Here is a 16,220-nt window from a genome sequence, read left to right as displayed (position 1 = left end):
GACGCATCACGCTGGAGGCGTTCCCAAAGCGTTATCGACGCATCGTCTCGTTCCCTTTCTCAGGGAACTATGGTTACAGTCGTAACCTGAGACGTTTTTTTCAGCTCGCAGGCCAACTGAGAGTTGCTAGACGATCCTGGCTGCAAAATAAATTTTGCTGCCGCTAGGGTGCGTCTAGATTTCTAGGCTAACATTGCAATTCAATTAGTTACTCTTTATGAATAACACAATATTGCAATGCTGTACTTATGAGGGTAAACTCAACACCACATTGAGACGTAACTTTGTTCCTTAAGCTTGAGAAAGCTGTGCCATCCACTGCATGTGTGAGGGTTAACGGATAGAGATGATGGGTTATAGAGTAGGATATGGCGAGGACTGGCAAGGACTGCAGCATCCTGCTGTGGAGTCGGAGAGAGAAGCCTCACGTTCAGCAACGAAAGCCAGTGTAATGATTGTGAGGACGCTGTTTGACTCATCACCTAAAGCCTTCAGATAAGCTTCTGTAGCACCCTTTGCAACGCTCACTCTGACTCATTGGCCATTTTAGTTCTGTATTTCTCTGCAGAGGTGCAGTGCTGTCAGATCATCAAAATGCCCCTTCACTGACCCCTGATCCAGGATGAAAGAAATCACAATGATTTAAACCATTGCTGCTAGAAGGTCAGCAAATACTAACTGGGATCCAGCAAAGAAACAAGCCGATCTCAGGAAGTAAGTGTTAATGTCATTATGTGATGTATTTTATTCAAATCGCAACTGGGGAGAAATAACAGCAAGTTCAGCCATTTTTCTTGGCATTGCTCTATACAACAAGGCTCTGCCATTGTATTGAAGCATGATGGCTTTTAAGGAAATTATGAGGTGCTTAGATTATTTCAGAATAGCAATTCATCTTATATTAGCAGAAGAGAGATCAGTGCCAAGCTTAATCAGAAGCTCTATCTCCCAAATCATTCAGGAAAATGGCCCTACTTTACCACTAATGTCCTATTACAAGCAGTTTCAAGAAACAACATTATCATATGCAGTTTTAGGGCCCTATTTTAACGATCTGAAACGCAAGTATCAAACGCGAAACGCAAGTAACTTTGTGGGCGGATCTCGGCGGCGGGATAAATTACTCTTGCGCCCGGCGCAAATCTAAAATGGGTTGGTCTGAAGTAGCTACATTACTCATAGGTGTGGTTTGGGTGTAACGTGAAATAAACCAATCAGAGCATCATCTCACATTCCCTTTAAAAGCAGGCACGCTTGTTCCATGGCGGATTGCAATTATAACGGCGGATTTGTTAGGCGCACACCAGAAGCGGTTCACAGCCTAGGAGACAGACGTTCTCGTCCGGGCCGTAAAAGACAGAGAAGTGACATTGTATGGGGGATGGGAGAAACCCAGCCAAATAAGCTTCGGTTAAACAGGCGTATAATAATTTGGGTAAATGTGTAAGCTAGATTTATACCTATTTTTTTACATCTTCATGGACACCACAATGATTTCCCTCATGTGGAATATTTTTCCTCGTAATTATATATGGTTTGCAAAAATGTCAACTTCTGCATCTGTGTAGATGACAGAAGCAAAGTGTATGCGCGTTGTGCACACGCTACATTATGGCCAAGCATGCGCCCTTAAAATAGCATCTGAACGCATCACTGAAATCGCGCCACTGACTTTAGACTAGGTTTTTCCTGGTCTGTGGCGGATTTGTTTTCTGGATCTGCAAAATAGCACCAGGGAACGTTTGCACCGGAACACACCTCCTACCGCCCCCGGGAGCGCAAGTTCATTCCCTAATTTACCGACGTGCGTCTGCCGAGGGAAAAGTCAGCTGTGCGTCGGGTGCAAAATGGGAATGAAACATGCGTCGGTGTACACCCTAAGTCTTTTTTCTACAAAAAAAGACAATGAAATTGTGAGTGTTAAAGCTGGTAATGCTAAATATGGTGTCCAAAATGTATTTAAAATGTATTGAACATGCAATACTTTTCATTAGTATTTATTTAAAGAACATTTTCTGATATACAAGCTGTACAAGTCTATCGTGATATTTTTTGATGCAGGAATGGTACTGCATTAGGGATGCACCGAATATTCGGCCACCGAAAATTTTCGGCCGAAAATGGCCCAAAAGTGCATTTTCGGTTTTCGGCCGAAAGACTTTTATCACCGAAACAATACGGCCGAAATGTTGTGATGACGCAAACAGCAGATACCGCGACCTGCACGTGCTTGTCTGAAGCAACATATCTGCGGTGTGGACGTATTTCAATATATCTGAGAGTGACCCACGGACAGCGATTTTTAAAACACAGACGTCCCAAGTCTTCCGGAAGTTCCGGGAGTCTCCCGCGTATTGATAGCGGCTCCCTGATGCCCGCAAAGTAGTTTAAATCTCCCGGAATCACGAGCGAGCATGAGCGCGCATACGTAGCGCGCGCGCGGCAGAGAGACCTTGCGTGTGTGTGCAGAGCAGCCGTCATTTATCAGAGGTGTGTGTGTTAGCTGTTTATGGTTTTTGCAACTCACGTCCATGAGCATATAGCTGCAGATATTATTATGGGCTATGGCAGTATTGACCTAAATGCACTTTGTTTTTATGAGAGAACATTTCATTTTTAAACCTTTCTGCAGGCCAGTATAGGCTTTTACATTATTATTTAATGTACACATGAGTGGGGTCAAGTTAAACATTTAATTTTATACTTTGCAATGTGCTAAATAAATATTGGCATAAAATGTTAATTGATTTATTATTTTAAACTTTAATATTAATTTATGCAATGCCTTGATTATAGTAAAGGTAGTACACAGTCATAGCCATAAATGCAATGGTACTAATAATTGGCATAAGTTATTTCGGTGTTTCGGTTTTCGGCCTTAGTTTCCTCTTTTTCGGTTTTCGGTTTCGGGCAAGAATTTTCATTTCGGTGCATCCCTATACTGCATCTTTGTTACAGATGCATGATATAGTTAATCATGGTGTGATTTATTACTGGATGCAGTGGTTTAACTCATCATCTAGTTATCTGGCCCTCTTTGACAATACTATTTGGTCTGTTAATTTCATATCTTTCAAAATATGTTAATATTCAATCAGATTTAAATTGTAGCTTATATGCACCTCAGTGCCTAAAATCCAAGATGGTATCCAAGTTGGCGCCATGAAGGCCGCCTCGATGTGGAGCTCCACAGTTGTTTTACTGTTTTTGTTAGTTTGTCCTGTCTTTAGTTATTCTTCTACAATCAGTTTCACCAAGGACAAACTGCTGAACATTCGGGAGTACACACCATCCAATCTTTTATCAGTTTTCTGACCTTTACCAGATGTTTTGCTGGACATTGTAGTTGGAGGCGCAGCCGCTCTAATCAAGCTCCGACAGCGCGTCTTTAGAACTGTGCTGCCTAGTATCCATCTGGCGAATCTACGCTCCCTCTCTAACAAAATGGATGAACTTCTTCCCCTGTCCTGAACAAATAAGGACTTTTTAATTCTACATTAAATGCAAGGTGTACAGATATAATAGCGCTCTATAACAGCGTTGAAGAAGATGTGTTGTCCCGATCTAAGCGCTCTTCATCAACTGTAAGCCTTTCTACTCGCCACAGGAGATTTTCTCGTTCATTCTTGCAAGTGTTTACATTCCTTTCGCAAGAATGTGTGAATGCAGTGCTGCAATGGTTGGCTGGTCAGATCACAGACACAGAGCAACAACACACGGACTCTGTTATGATACTTCTTGGGGACTTTAATAAAGCAGGCCAAAAGTGTATGGAATGCCAAGTCTGCCAATATTAAAAATAAATAAATACATAAATAAATATACAAATAAATGTAAAAAAGAAAAAATAAATATATTAATATATAAATAAATATACATAGAAAAGAAAAAAATGAAAATAAATAATTATTTATACATTTATTTCCTTATTTATGTATATATTTATTTTTTTCCATATTTATTTTTTTATTCTTTTATTTATTTATACATTTATTCATTTCTACATTTATTTATTTCTACATTTATATATTTTTACATTTTTACATTTATTTATTTCTACATTTATGTATTTCTACATTTATTTATTTCTTCATTTATTTCTTGGTAAGGATTAATTTATGTCCCATTGACCGGTCCATTGTATTACGAATAAAAGCAGAATCAATAAAGTCAAAAATGTAATGTGCAGGCAGGTGGTTGGAGTGTGTGCACGTTTTTTGACGAGTTTTATAGTCTTGATATTGTTTCTTATTCAAAAGTGGTGAGCACCCACAACCTAAAACCTCTTCCCGCGGCCCTGGTTTCTGTTGCTGTCAGTATTGTTTTTGGAAATTAGGCTACATTCAAATGCAATGGTCTCGTTTCAAAAGCATTGGTCAATATGCTTGCGTCGACTTCACTGTAGCCTATATGTGCCCTGCTTCCTTTCTGTGAGTTCTGACCGAAAAATGGAAAATATCAATTCCGTTTCAGAGTCCCTGTTTCATGTTTGTTAGCCCAGGACATTTTACAAATCCAGACCAAACGATGTTCTACGGCCATGTCCGGAATAAAGAGTAGCCTATCCATGTCACACAGTAAGATTTAGGATTTTGACCATATACCTCGCAGTCACAGACCGTATCAACGTCAGTGAGTGATACTTATTGTATTTCGCCACAGGGTGTCACTGTGGCCTCAACCCTTCGCCTTCGCTTACTCTGAGCTCGATTGCTATGTCTGAGGTAAACCACGCCCTCCTCATTACCCTATGCAGGAAGAAATGTAGGAAGAAATAAATGAATAAATAAATAAATGTAGAAATACATAAATGTATAAATAAATAAATGTAAAAATAAATAAATGTATAAATAAATAAATGTAGAAATGAATAAATGTATAAATAAATAAAAGAATAAATAAATAAATATGGAAAAAAATAAATATATACATAAATAAGGAAATAAATGTATAAATAATTATTTATTTTCGTTTTTTTGCTTTTCTATGTATATTTATTTATATTTATTTATTTCTTTTTTCTTTTTTACATTTATTTGTATATTTATTTATGTATTTATTTATTTTTAATATTGGCAGACTTGGCATTCCATAAAAGTGTGGACTTGTCCAGTCTTGTATAATCAGGCCAAAAACACAAAGGAGATCAGAGTGGCTATGAGAAACTACTCTGAGAAGCTGAAAAACCAGTTTGCAGCCAATGACCCTGCATCAGTGTGGAAGGGCCTGGAAGACATCACTAATTACAAGACCTGAATGAGTTTTATTGCAGGTTTGAAAAACCCGGTCTCACTCCCCACACCTGTTTTGACCTTCTCTCTATGCATCCATCCACACCTCCAGCAACCCCCCTTCCACTTCTTCCTGCACTTATACGATCTGTGAAGATGATGTGTGCTGGGTCTTCCGGAAACAGAAGACAAGGAAAGTACCAGGCCCAGACTGCGTTTCAGCAGTCTCTCTAAAATCTCTATATACTGTATATATATATATATATATATATATATATATATATACTTTTCCTATACTTTGCGTCATGAAGCACGTATGAAACCAGTCCAATGGCGTGACGGAACGTCATGTGACGTCATCGACCAGGAAACTATAAAACACACCTGAACCAAACAGCGTTAGTTTCTGTGTCTTCAGCAAGCGCTCTATGTGAATCTATGTCCCTGGTGTTTTTTGTCTGTCTTAGAATTTGCTAGGCAGGAGTTTTCCCCCATATATATATATATATATATATATATATATATATATATATATATATATATATATATATATATATATATAATCCAAATATATATATTTTTAGTACATAGTAATGCCTGGAAACAAATCCTGTTCAAATAGGCTATATAGGCCATTCTACAGAATTGGTTCAAAGTTAGAGTTGGAAACATCTTGAAAATTTGTTGTCTTTTTCCACAAATTTCTTATGCATGCAAATTGTATAATCTCCAAGATAAACATTTCTAGTAATCGTGCAGTTAATTATCATACTGTATTTTCAGAAAGTTTTGGAATATATCCTCTCCCCAAATTTACATTTACATTTAGTCATTTAGCAGACGCCTTTCTCCAAAGCGACTTACAAATTAGGACAAAATTCAGCGAGTCATCATAAAGAGGCAAAAGCAACAACAACGCAAGAAGTGCTCAAAGTACGAAGTTCAGGTATTATTTAGAGTAGCATAAGCCTGATAAGTGATGTTACAAAGGGAAAGGAAAACATTTTTTTTTTTTTTTTTTGCAAATGTGTCACTAATGAAAAACAATAATAAATAATTTAATGAGAAGGCTTATATTGACCTATTAAGATTTTTTTTACCTTCTACCTTGTAAATATATTTTTTTGCTATTTTATTAAAAAGTGTTCACATGTAAATCAACAACAATTAAAATTTTAACAATATTTCAACTGTAATCTTTCTTTTTTTAAAAGTATACATTTTATCATACGTATTTCAAAGTTAAGGATTCATTCGTTTGATATAGCCTACATTGGAACAAACACTATAATAACATCTTAGTTGATGAGTTTATTTTTGACAAAACATACTATATATTTAACATATGAGCAGAAACTGGCGAGCAAAAGCTTATTTGATGTGGCAGTAGTCTATTTTACAGTAAAAACTTTATAATCCAAAACTAGTTAACGAAATGTTGTCTTTTATATTTCCTCTGTAACATGGTAAACAACAGTGCACATCTGTGCCTTTCATTCATTCACACACAGACACGCAATTCATATTTAAGTCTTTTTGCAAACTGTAGTAAACAACAGCAGGCATGTTAATTCATTCACACACAGAAACGCGATTCAAATTTAAACAGTCTTTTTGCGGTTTACAGACACTATTCCATATCGCGATTAGAACAAAGCACTTAAGAATAAAAAACGTACTATTCACAATCCTCAGCTGGATCCGTTGCTCCTCGAAATGAAACTAAACCAGCACTCCTCCTGAGGTAAATTTTCCAGGATTATTCCTCACAGCCTCGCAAGACAACGTAAAGTACATTAATCTGATTAAACTTGATGTGTTTTATCAAGGTGATGTGGGCGTTGTTTGCATGTATTGCCCTTAGATCATTTGCATTTGAATAGCGCGCTCTCCATTGGCGTGTTCACATTAGCAGTTAATGAGCTGTAATGAGCTGAAATGAGAACGACTGACATCTCTCTCTTTTCATATAGATAACATATAATATTTGTTTTCGTTTTGAATTAGATAATTTAAAAGTACACACTTAAATGATTATGAAGCTAGGGCTCATGCCTGGATGACTAGTATTAGCTGAGTTTTGTTTAAGTTTAGAGATGTGCTCCAGAAAGAAAGTTCACAGAGACAGAGAGGCAGAAAGCACACCCTGTTTATTTTCTTTATTTTACAAAAGCACAATGTTTTATTTTGATTGTAAGTGGACACATAAAAAAGTAGACATTTAACAGTTTATTTTTTCATATTTCTTAAGTCTGTATGACCAAAAATGACGGAGTATTTTAAGTCTATTTTGCTGCTATGTGAAAAAAATCGAGCAAAACGCGCCGGCATGTTTGCAGACACCAGAGGGTTAATAACAACCTTTTTGCAAAGCCTGAATCACATTCTGATAGATCCACAAAACAGTCTGCCCTGAAATGTGTTACATAAACTGTTAAGCTCAAAATAAAATGAACATTTCCCAACACTGGGTTCTGACTGTTTCTTAGTGCATTTCTAGGCAGTTGTTAGCCGGTTGTAAAGGCATTCGGGTGGTTGCTACTGCATAACGTTGCTAGGTAGTATACGGTGTTCTATGTGGTTGCTAAGGTATTGCTAGGTGGTTGCCAAGGCATTCTCTGTGCCTTTAGGTGTTTTTTATTGGAAAGAAACCATGACGATTCATTTCCGTTAAAATCGATGAAATTTTACTGTCATTTTTCGTCCACCATATTACCAATGTAACTGCACATCTTTCTTTAACAAGCATCAAACAACCTATGTGATAAAATAACCCATCCCAAAAATGGCATACCACATTTTTCTCATTTGCTGAGAGAGAAAAGAATAGTGTTTATTATCAAAACAGATATTATACATTTTCGTTATTTCAATCAAGAAGGTCTGTCTCCCTAAGACCTGTGATAAATCCTGTTAATAGGATACAGCATGAATGAAAATATGATTAGAATAGCTGGGAGAAGAGATCCCTTTAATAACATATTAACTTGTCACTCGTACCAATAAATGATGTCTGCTTATGTTTCCCCTCTGCCGTGACTGCAGCAGAATGCATGTGGCGTTAGTGCATCAGTGATTAAGTAGGACACTACAAAATGCACTTCCTCATCCGTCTCTTTCAGCAGGAGCAGTGAGCCCTTAGATCTATGTGTACTTGATCAAAAAAGAAGCTCTATTTTATGGATATTCTCTGGAGAACCTAAAAATGTCTTAAATCCTTCCAATAAAAAGGTCATTTGTTGATGATGGACTGTAAAGAGTCGTTTTATATCACTGTCCGTTTTGAATAGGTTTCCCCTTCAGTTGTTGATTCAAGCACATCATATGAGAGCCACAAAAATCTGTTGGGAATTGCTGATTTGCATCTGTAAGGCATGACATAATCAAGCATAGTAAAGGGAAAGAGTGAAAGTGCTTGAACTGGAAAGTGGAAAGGAAGAATGTTTGGATGAAACTTGAAGTATCTTATTTGTGTTTACTTATGTATGAAGGATGTTATACATGTATATGAATCCAATGAGGTTATGTTTGTCTGCTGTCTGACCTCTAAACTGCAAAAAATAATGGTATCTAGGTGTTAAACTGGGATTTACTTATGGTTTTACCATTAGTAAAATTTGTCATTTAATTATCCCCTTTACATAAAAGGTCTTACATTCTTTACACGGCTTTAACAAACATGCCCATGAAGGACTGGCAAGACACATATAGCCCCGGAAGTCTGGAAGCAAATTTCCATTTGGTTTACAAGCAGCCCCAGAGGGAAGTGGACGGAGAGCGCCATGACTGGTTCAGCGAAGGCCTGGATGCTGAGTACTGGGAAGACAATGAATAACATTATGAATACAGAGAGGAATATATTAGATGATGAGGAGGATGAAGAGAGGGAGAAGAGATAGATTAGGGGTGAGTGTTGAAAATATGGTATAGTTTTCTACAAGTTAGCTTGATTTGCATACACTGCATTGTAAGCAGTTTATGGGGGATAGATGTTTTCCTTTTATAGTTTCTGCTAAATGTAAATTTCATCAGTTCTCAATTGAGTAATGTGTGAACTTGTTCGTAACATATAAATGATCATTCCAGTTAAATTACAGTGCATAATATGGAATTCAAGTAAACAATTCCAAATATGCCGTGTGGCGAATATGAATATTTATTTTTGTTATAAAATGGATAGTTCTGGATCTGAAATCTGATTGGACGAGCAATGTTCGAAGTCAACGTAATTACGCTACCAAATATGTATTCAGTAAAAAAGTTTTGCTTTGTTTTAACATTAGAAGTAATGGGAATATAATAAATGTCCTCTGGTTACTGCATCGGAGAAACTTCAGTGTAATAAGATGTTAAAAATAAATCAACCTAATGCCATGACTGTGGAGGGAGATAATGTGGTAAAAGTACTGTTCCTCATTAGTTTCTGCCTTGTTATTCATTCTTGATTGATCTCACAGTATTGGATGCCACCTTGTATCAGATTATTCCTATGTCAGCAGATGAAGGACTCATTCCATGCACATCGAGTGCTGATAAAAGTGCTGAAAGGAGATTTACTTTAAGTAAATGTTGAGTTGTCACAAAAACTAATTTTGGCAAAATAATTTAAAGGCTGGATTTTAAAATAATTTGCAAAAGTGTCTGTTATACTGTATAGATATAAAAATAATTATAATGTAGCCTAATGGTAGGAGCTCATCAATATAATCTCACAGTAAATACAGAATAAAATTAACAATGTAAAGTATGACCAGACCAAGAGTAATTATGCTCAAGATTACAGGCCACCTATAGTGTTTCAGCTGAAATTAAGCATTTTATACAATAAGTACACTGTTAGACTTTTCTGTAATTTCTACAGTTATTTACTTTAAACCCCCCAGTATTATACTGCTATTTCTCTTTACAGTAAATAACTGTGATTCCAATTGCATCATGGGAATTTTCTGTGACGTCTAACACCACATACAGAGACTTACTGTATTTTTTAAATTTGCTGTATACTACTGTATTTGACGTAACTGCCTCTCTGGCTGGCACCATTCCACCGTGCTTTTTATTTCCTAATTTTTGCCTTACACCACGTGTCTACAACGCTATAATAGCCAGAGGCTGTCTATATTGGACACATTGAAGCGACCGGACCTTTAAATGCAAACCTGTTTATCCCTTGTAAGAACTAGTGCGAGCGCTTGGACTCGTATCGGACTACGTCTGAAATATAACGGCCGCGGCGCATCACTACACTGTCTGGGATTTGTCGTGTCGCGTCAGACAGACATCCAGTGTAGGTAATGGGGTCTGTCTTTTGTTGGATCGCGACGTTCGTGTCTGGCCCGGGGAAGAGACGGAATTCACTTCACCGAGAGAGAGATCAGCAAGCAAGGTAAAAAAAAAAAAAAAAAAAAAACATTCTGTTTATGTTGACAGGATTGTGCCCAGTTTAACGTATGTTATAACGTTAACGTTAGCCTAACGTTACTCGTCGTCAACATGGCGGTAACGAACTTTACCATGGTAAACTGAGCTAACGTTTCATTTTACACACTTTGTTAGATGATTGAATTGTCGAGTTAAAATATGCCAACGAGCAACGCGTTTACATTAACAATAAATGTGAATAAACTAATGTGAAATTCTGTTTATATCCTAATGTTGGCCTACTGATGAGAACCTTTATAGTTTTAGCATTAGTTTGCAAACTATACCATATTATATATATATATTTTTTTTTTAATGGAATTTAATATTTACTTCCATTTTTGTGTTTAAAGGCAACTGCAACAAAGCGCCAATTCGCGCCAGTGACTTAGCAAGATTCCAGAGGTAGGCCAGCCCATTTGTGATATATTTTGAGATAAGTTTGCTGAAATGATTAGCATACACTATGTGAAAATAGCTTTTGAGCCACTGGTGCAGACTAGGTAGCTAACAATATCTTATAAAATCTCTATAAAATTGGCTGACTTTATATCAAATAAGTGACCTTTGCATTATGTCTAACTTTATTACACAGCAAATGAACCAATCAGAAGATGGACCATTGTCTTTGTTCAGTCTCACCAGATTAAATGTATCCAGGTAAGCACTGCAGTAAAACTCTCACTAATTCATTCAGACCAAATCTAGCATTCTAAACAACTTAAGTTTATATTTTTGCATTATTTTTATATTTTATTAGCCAGCGACTCTACCATTGCAGTTCCACCTGACTAGGAAGGTCCTAATATCAGCGCACAGGTGGGTTAACTACTGTAGGAAGGAGAACGATCATCACACAGTGATTTCTTGCATGTATCTTACTGTGTATTTGTCTCAAACAGGTACTCCTTCACTGCAGACAAGCTGAAATGGGCTAAAATCATCTATTTCAGTCGTTCAACTTCTTTCTATGCATCTCAGCATTTTTGGACAGAATTTAGGATTTGTAAGTATTAAAATTTAATCTGGCATAATTTAATTTAGTTCTTTTGTATGCTATTTATTGACAAAAGCTGTTTACAAATATATATTAAGTTTTTGTGAAAATAATAATAAAAATTAACAAAAAAGGAGGTTAAAAATAATGTGACACTAATATTCTCTCTCTCTCTCTCTCTCTCTCATATAGTGTTGGAACCGGGATCTCCTCTGAAGGACTGAGTACATTAGTGTTTGTGGGCACGCATGCAGACCAGGGAACACTCTGATGTTGTCAATCAAGTTCTGAACAGGAACCAATCTTTGGAGAAGTTCATTTATTCACAAAGGTGGACAAAAACATTGTGTTGGCTTTTTAAAGATTATTTTGATGATGACTTTTACTCCTATGCTGTAGAAAAGATGGAGTAGACAGTCAGACATTGATAATAATAATAAATGTTTCTTGAGCATCAAAGAGACTTCTTTCAAAAACATTACGCCACTTAAATACTTCTTTTGGCCACCAGTGTACATGAATCCAACACATTTTTGGAAATAAGTGAAATTATTTTTAAGGTGGGGTTATGTGTCTTGTATTGTGAAAAGAACTGTGTTTTGTCCTGTTTTGGACATTTCCTTTTTGAATGCTTAATGTATTTATATTCTGCAGTTTTATGAATGTAATGGTTGATATTTCATTATAATACTTGTATAAGCTAAACAACCAATGACTCTACATTCATTTAGTCAAATGCTAATGTTTTGTTTATGATTTTATGTATGTTTTCAAAAATGTTTGCAGTGAAGGACAGCACATAATGTGTTCATTTAACACGTTTACACATCTTTGTGCTAACCTCTCTGACATATTTACTTTGTTAAAATCATTAACACAATGAATGAGTTAAAATTAACACAAAAAATGTTGTCTCTAAACTTACCCATTAATGTGTAAAAATTTCACACATCATTTCCAGCATTGGCATGTTTATTTTATGATATATATGAAATGTTTTAAATAAAAAAATGGTATTTTGTGATAACTTTGTCTAATTGGTTTATATGAAAGTAGTACTTATGTAGGATAAAAATTAAATTAATCATATATCAAAATTATCAAATCTAATTTATATTTAGTACAAATAAAAATAATTACAGTAGTGTACTGATTAGCTTAGTTTTTACAGTAATGCACTGTACTGATTAGCTTCGTTTTTACAGTAATGCACTGTATTACACAAAACTGAAATACGGTTTGGTACTGTAACTCTTAATTACAGTAACTTACTGGCAACAGTGTTGCCAGTAAGTTACTGTAAAAAACCCTTGAAAAGTCTAACAGTGTATCTAAATCTAATCACAATGCCCAACATTCCATTCCTCTTTTTTGAATCCATTCAAAAGTTTGCTGTGTGCCAAGTGTGAGAGTACTGTAACGTCTCATCTTAACACACCCCATTACATTTCCAAAAAGGAAGACCGTGATTGTCTCAATTACCATTAGAGCTCATTTGTGTTAGCCGCTCAAACTGGCTGCCAATGGCTTTGAACACAATGCTCATTATAGCTTCTTTGAAGACTGACATAATTAACGCAGGACTTCCAAGGTATGCTTTTCTTGTGTGTTTTAGGATGGAGTGGTTTTTACAATCTTCATGACACTTTGACAATGTCCACTATCACTCATCTGAGCACACATGGGGGACACAGATGGTCAGATACTACTTAACTTAACTAAAACACATCATAAGATGGAGGAAGTTAAAAAGCTTTCTTAAGAAAAAAAAAAGGAGCTGCTTTGGACTGCGTAAACATTAAAATAAAATTGGTCTTTAATTTGACTTGGAGTCATACATGAAAGATTAATAGAAAATTTCAGGCCATTTCAGGAAATCTATACTTGCTTAATGTTATAACAATTTAAAATAACAGTTTTTAATTTGAATATATTTTAAAATGTAATTTATACCTGTGATGGCAAAGCTCCAGTCTTCAGTGTCACATTTTGTATTATTGTCAATGTTGAAAACAGTGCTGCTTATTTTTACACTTTTAATCAATTTAATGCATCCTTGCTTAATAAAGTTTTTTTTATTTTTTTTTTACTTTTGAACTACTTATATTTGTTTATATGTATGCACAGTTTATATTTTTGTGTGTGAGTGTGATTTTTTCTTAAGAAGGAACTGAATGTGTTTAGAGTTATTACAAGACGTAATTTCTGTAATATAGTTTCAGCAAAATTGAAATCTTACCAAGAACACCCTGCAGGCTGCAACTCCATATAAAATACAAAAAGTCCAGATATGGTCAACATACAGACCATTTTTCAAACAATGGAAAGTAAGCATGGAAATGTCCTGGTACAGCCCTGCCACTACAAACAGAATGTTGCCTCTCAAACCTTGCTGACTAACTATGTTAAAAGCCTAAAAACCAATAGATGTTTGATTGGCTCCAGCTCTATTCTGTGACCACACTATGCAGGAGCCCTTGTGAGCCTCAGTGGGCCTGAGCTGTGATCTGAGGTCAGGGATCAAGGTCATCTGTGATTAGTGTATAATGTTAAACAATATAATTATTTATTCTGGCACTGATACCGTGTTTAAAGGATACATAACACATCACACAGTTTCTGCCAATCTCATGTTAATCTTACCTATAGAGTAGTATTGCATCCTTCACATCTCCGAAGAGTCTTTAGTTTTATCAGATTTATAAAAAACGTAAACTGTACCGATCCTTTCCGAAAACAGCCAAGCTCCTGGAGGAGTGCCGTGGGCGGAGCTAAAGAGTCACGCAAAAAGCATTGCCGCATTATCCCTGGATAACTTTTGATTCACTATACGTTCGTGTTGTTTACTTTACATTATATGGACTTATGCGCCGATTGCCAACAAAACACAGACATTTGATGTTACTTACCAGCCCGCCTGCAATTCATGACCGTGTTGCGATCCCGAAGGATCACCACAAATAAGGATAAGAGTATAGTCATGTCGAAAAACATCTGAGCGTTATTTAATAATCATGTTTAAAATGAAGCCCATCTCGATCCAAAAAGGTACAGACACGATGACTATTATCCAGACTCCAACTCGAAGGAAATAGGCAGTTCTCTTACGAGAGGTCTCTCGTACTGCGTAAGATATCTTACGCTAGGGGAAAATCCTTTTTCCGCGAGATATTGAAGCCAAAAATTATCCTTACTTTTGTAATAATGCAAAACGCGTTGCGGCAGCATGCAGACATAGGCGAGGCAGCTCGCGCGTCTATTGGCTGCTCTGCGGCAACTGCAGCAGCCTATCGAGCGAGGCCTGGCGGGACGCCAGACCCAATGAGGGTGCTTCGCGCCCGCTGCGTCACGTCCCGCCGAAACGGGCGTGGTCTAGGCCTATAAATACCGCTCGCAGGCAGCTATTATCTGATTTTTCATCCTTCAAGCGAAGCACACGCATCGCTGGAGCTGGAGAAGAAGCCGCGCCGTCTGAGAGAGAGCACCTTCAGCGGGACGAGTCACTGAAGTCGCTGGCCGCGCCGCCTTCCTTTCCTTCCTGCTGCGCTATCCGGCGTTATATCCTTTCTCTGCTACTGTGTTTATGTATGTGTGTGTGCTCGCCGCCACAACACACTCTCATTGCACTAAAAGAGCTGGGCGTCTTTTTGAAGACGCCCCTTTTCCTGATCACGCAGCTCTCGCGCTCGCTGACGGCGACTGCCCTCACTGCGAGCTAGTTACTGCCTATGGTGACTCTGAGGACTCACCTGGCATCCTCTCCGAGACGCTCTTATATGCTCGTGCATCCAAAAGCCTTTGTGTTCCCCCCTGTGGCTCAGTGGCGGAATCTTAGGTTTTCCGCACGAGAGACCGGTGTTCGAATTCCGGTCTAGCGGCAGTTAAATTATGCCGCCAATGCTTCGCTCTGTCAGTTCCCTGAAAGGCGACTGCAGATGAGCATTTTGCAGCCAACGAGCGCGTTGTACAACCCGCTCGCCTGCACCCAAACACCGTTTCTATGGTTTCCGTGCGTCACTGGCGTAAGGAGAAAAGAGAGTGTTTCTGGTCCCGCTGCGGACGGACCGACCTCCTTTTTCTCGTACATTTCTCATTCCCCTCTGAAGTTCGGGCGACTGGAAATGTCAGTATTGCAGTGATCAAGCCTGTTGTAATACACGCATGCCTGCAAACAAACGCCAGCACGTTGACGCTCTCTGATAATACTCGCGCTAACTGAGTTACAATGTGTCTCCCCCTGTGGCCCAGTGGTAGACTCTCAGGTTTTGGCGCGCGAGAGACCCGTGTTCGATCCTGGGTCTACCGACAGATAAAATTATGCCGTCAATGCTCGCTCTGTCAGTTCCCTGAAAAGGCGACTGCAGATGTGTATTTTGCAGCCAACGAGCGCGTTGTACAACCCGCTCGCCTGCACCCAAACACCGTTTCTATGGTGTTCCGTGCGTCACTGGCGTAAGGAGAAAAGAGAGTTTTCTGGTCCCGCTGCGGACGGACCGACCTCCATTTCCTATACATTTCTCATTCCCCTCTGAAATTCAGGCGACTGGAAATGTCAATATTGCAGTGAACGA

At 37.7% G+C, this 16,220-nt stretch overlaps 1 long non-coding RNA gene across 1 annotated transcript; it reads left to right on the top strand.

The window, feature by feature from the left end:
- The first annotated feature begins 10,796 nt into the window (after nucleotides 1–10,796).
- Nucleotides 10,797–12,605, top strand: LOC309473897. Its single transcript, XR_014197132.1, has 3 exons — nucleotides 10,797–11,057; nucleotides 11,248–11,658; nucleotides 11,842–12,605. It is a non-coding gene; the product is annotated as an uncharacterized lncRNA (long non-coding RNA).
- The last annotated feature ends 3,615 nt before the right edge of the window (nucleotides 12,606–16,220 follow it).

Source organism: Leuciscus leuciscus (assembly GCF_965113295.1).
Source record: "Leuciscus leuciscus genome assembly, chromosome: 1".
NCBI classification, from domain to species: domain Eukaryota; kingdom Metazoa; phylum Chordata; class Actinopteri; order Cypriniformes; family Leuciscidae; genus Leuciscus; species Leuciscus leuciscus.
This window is presented reverse-complemented; position numbering and strand designations above follow the sequence as displayed.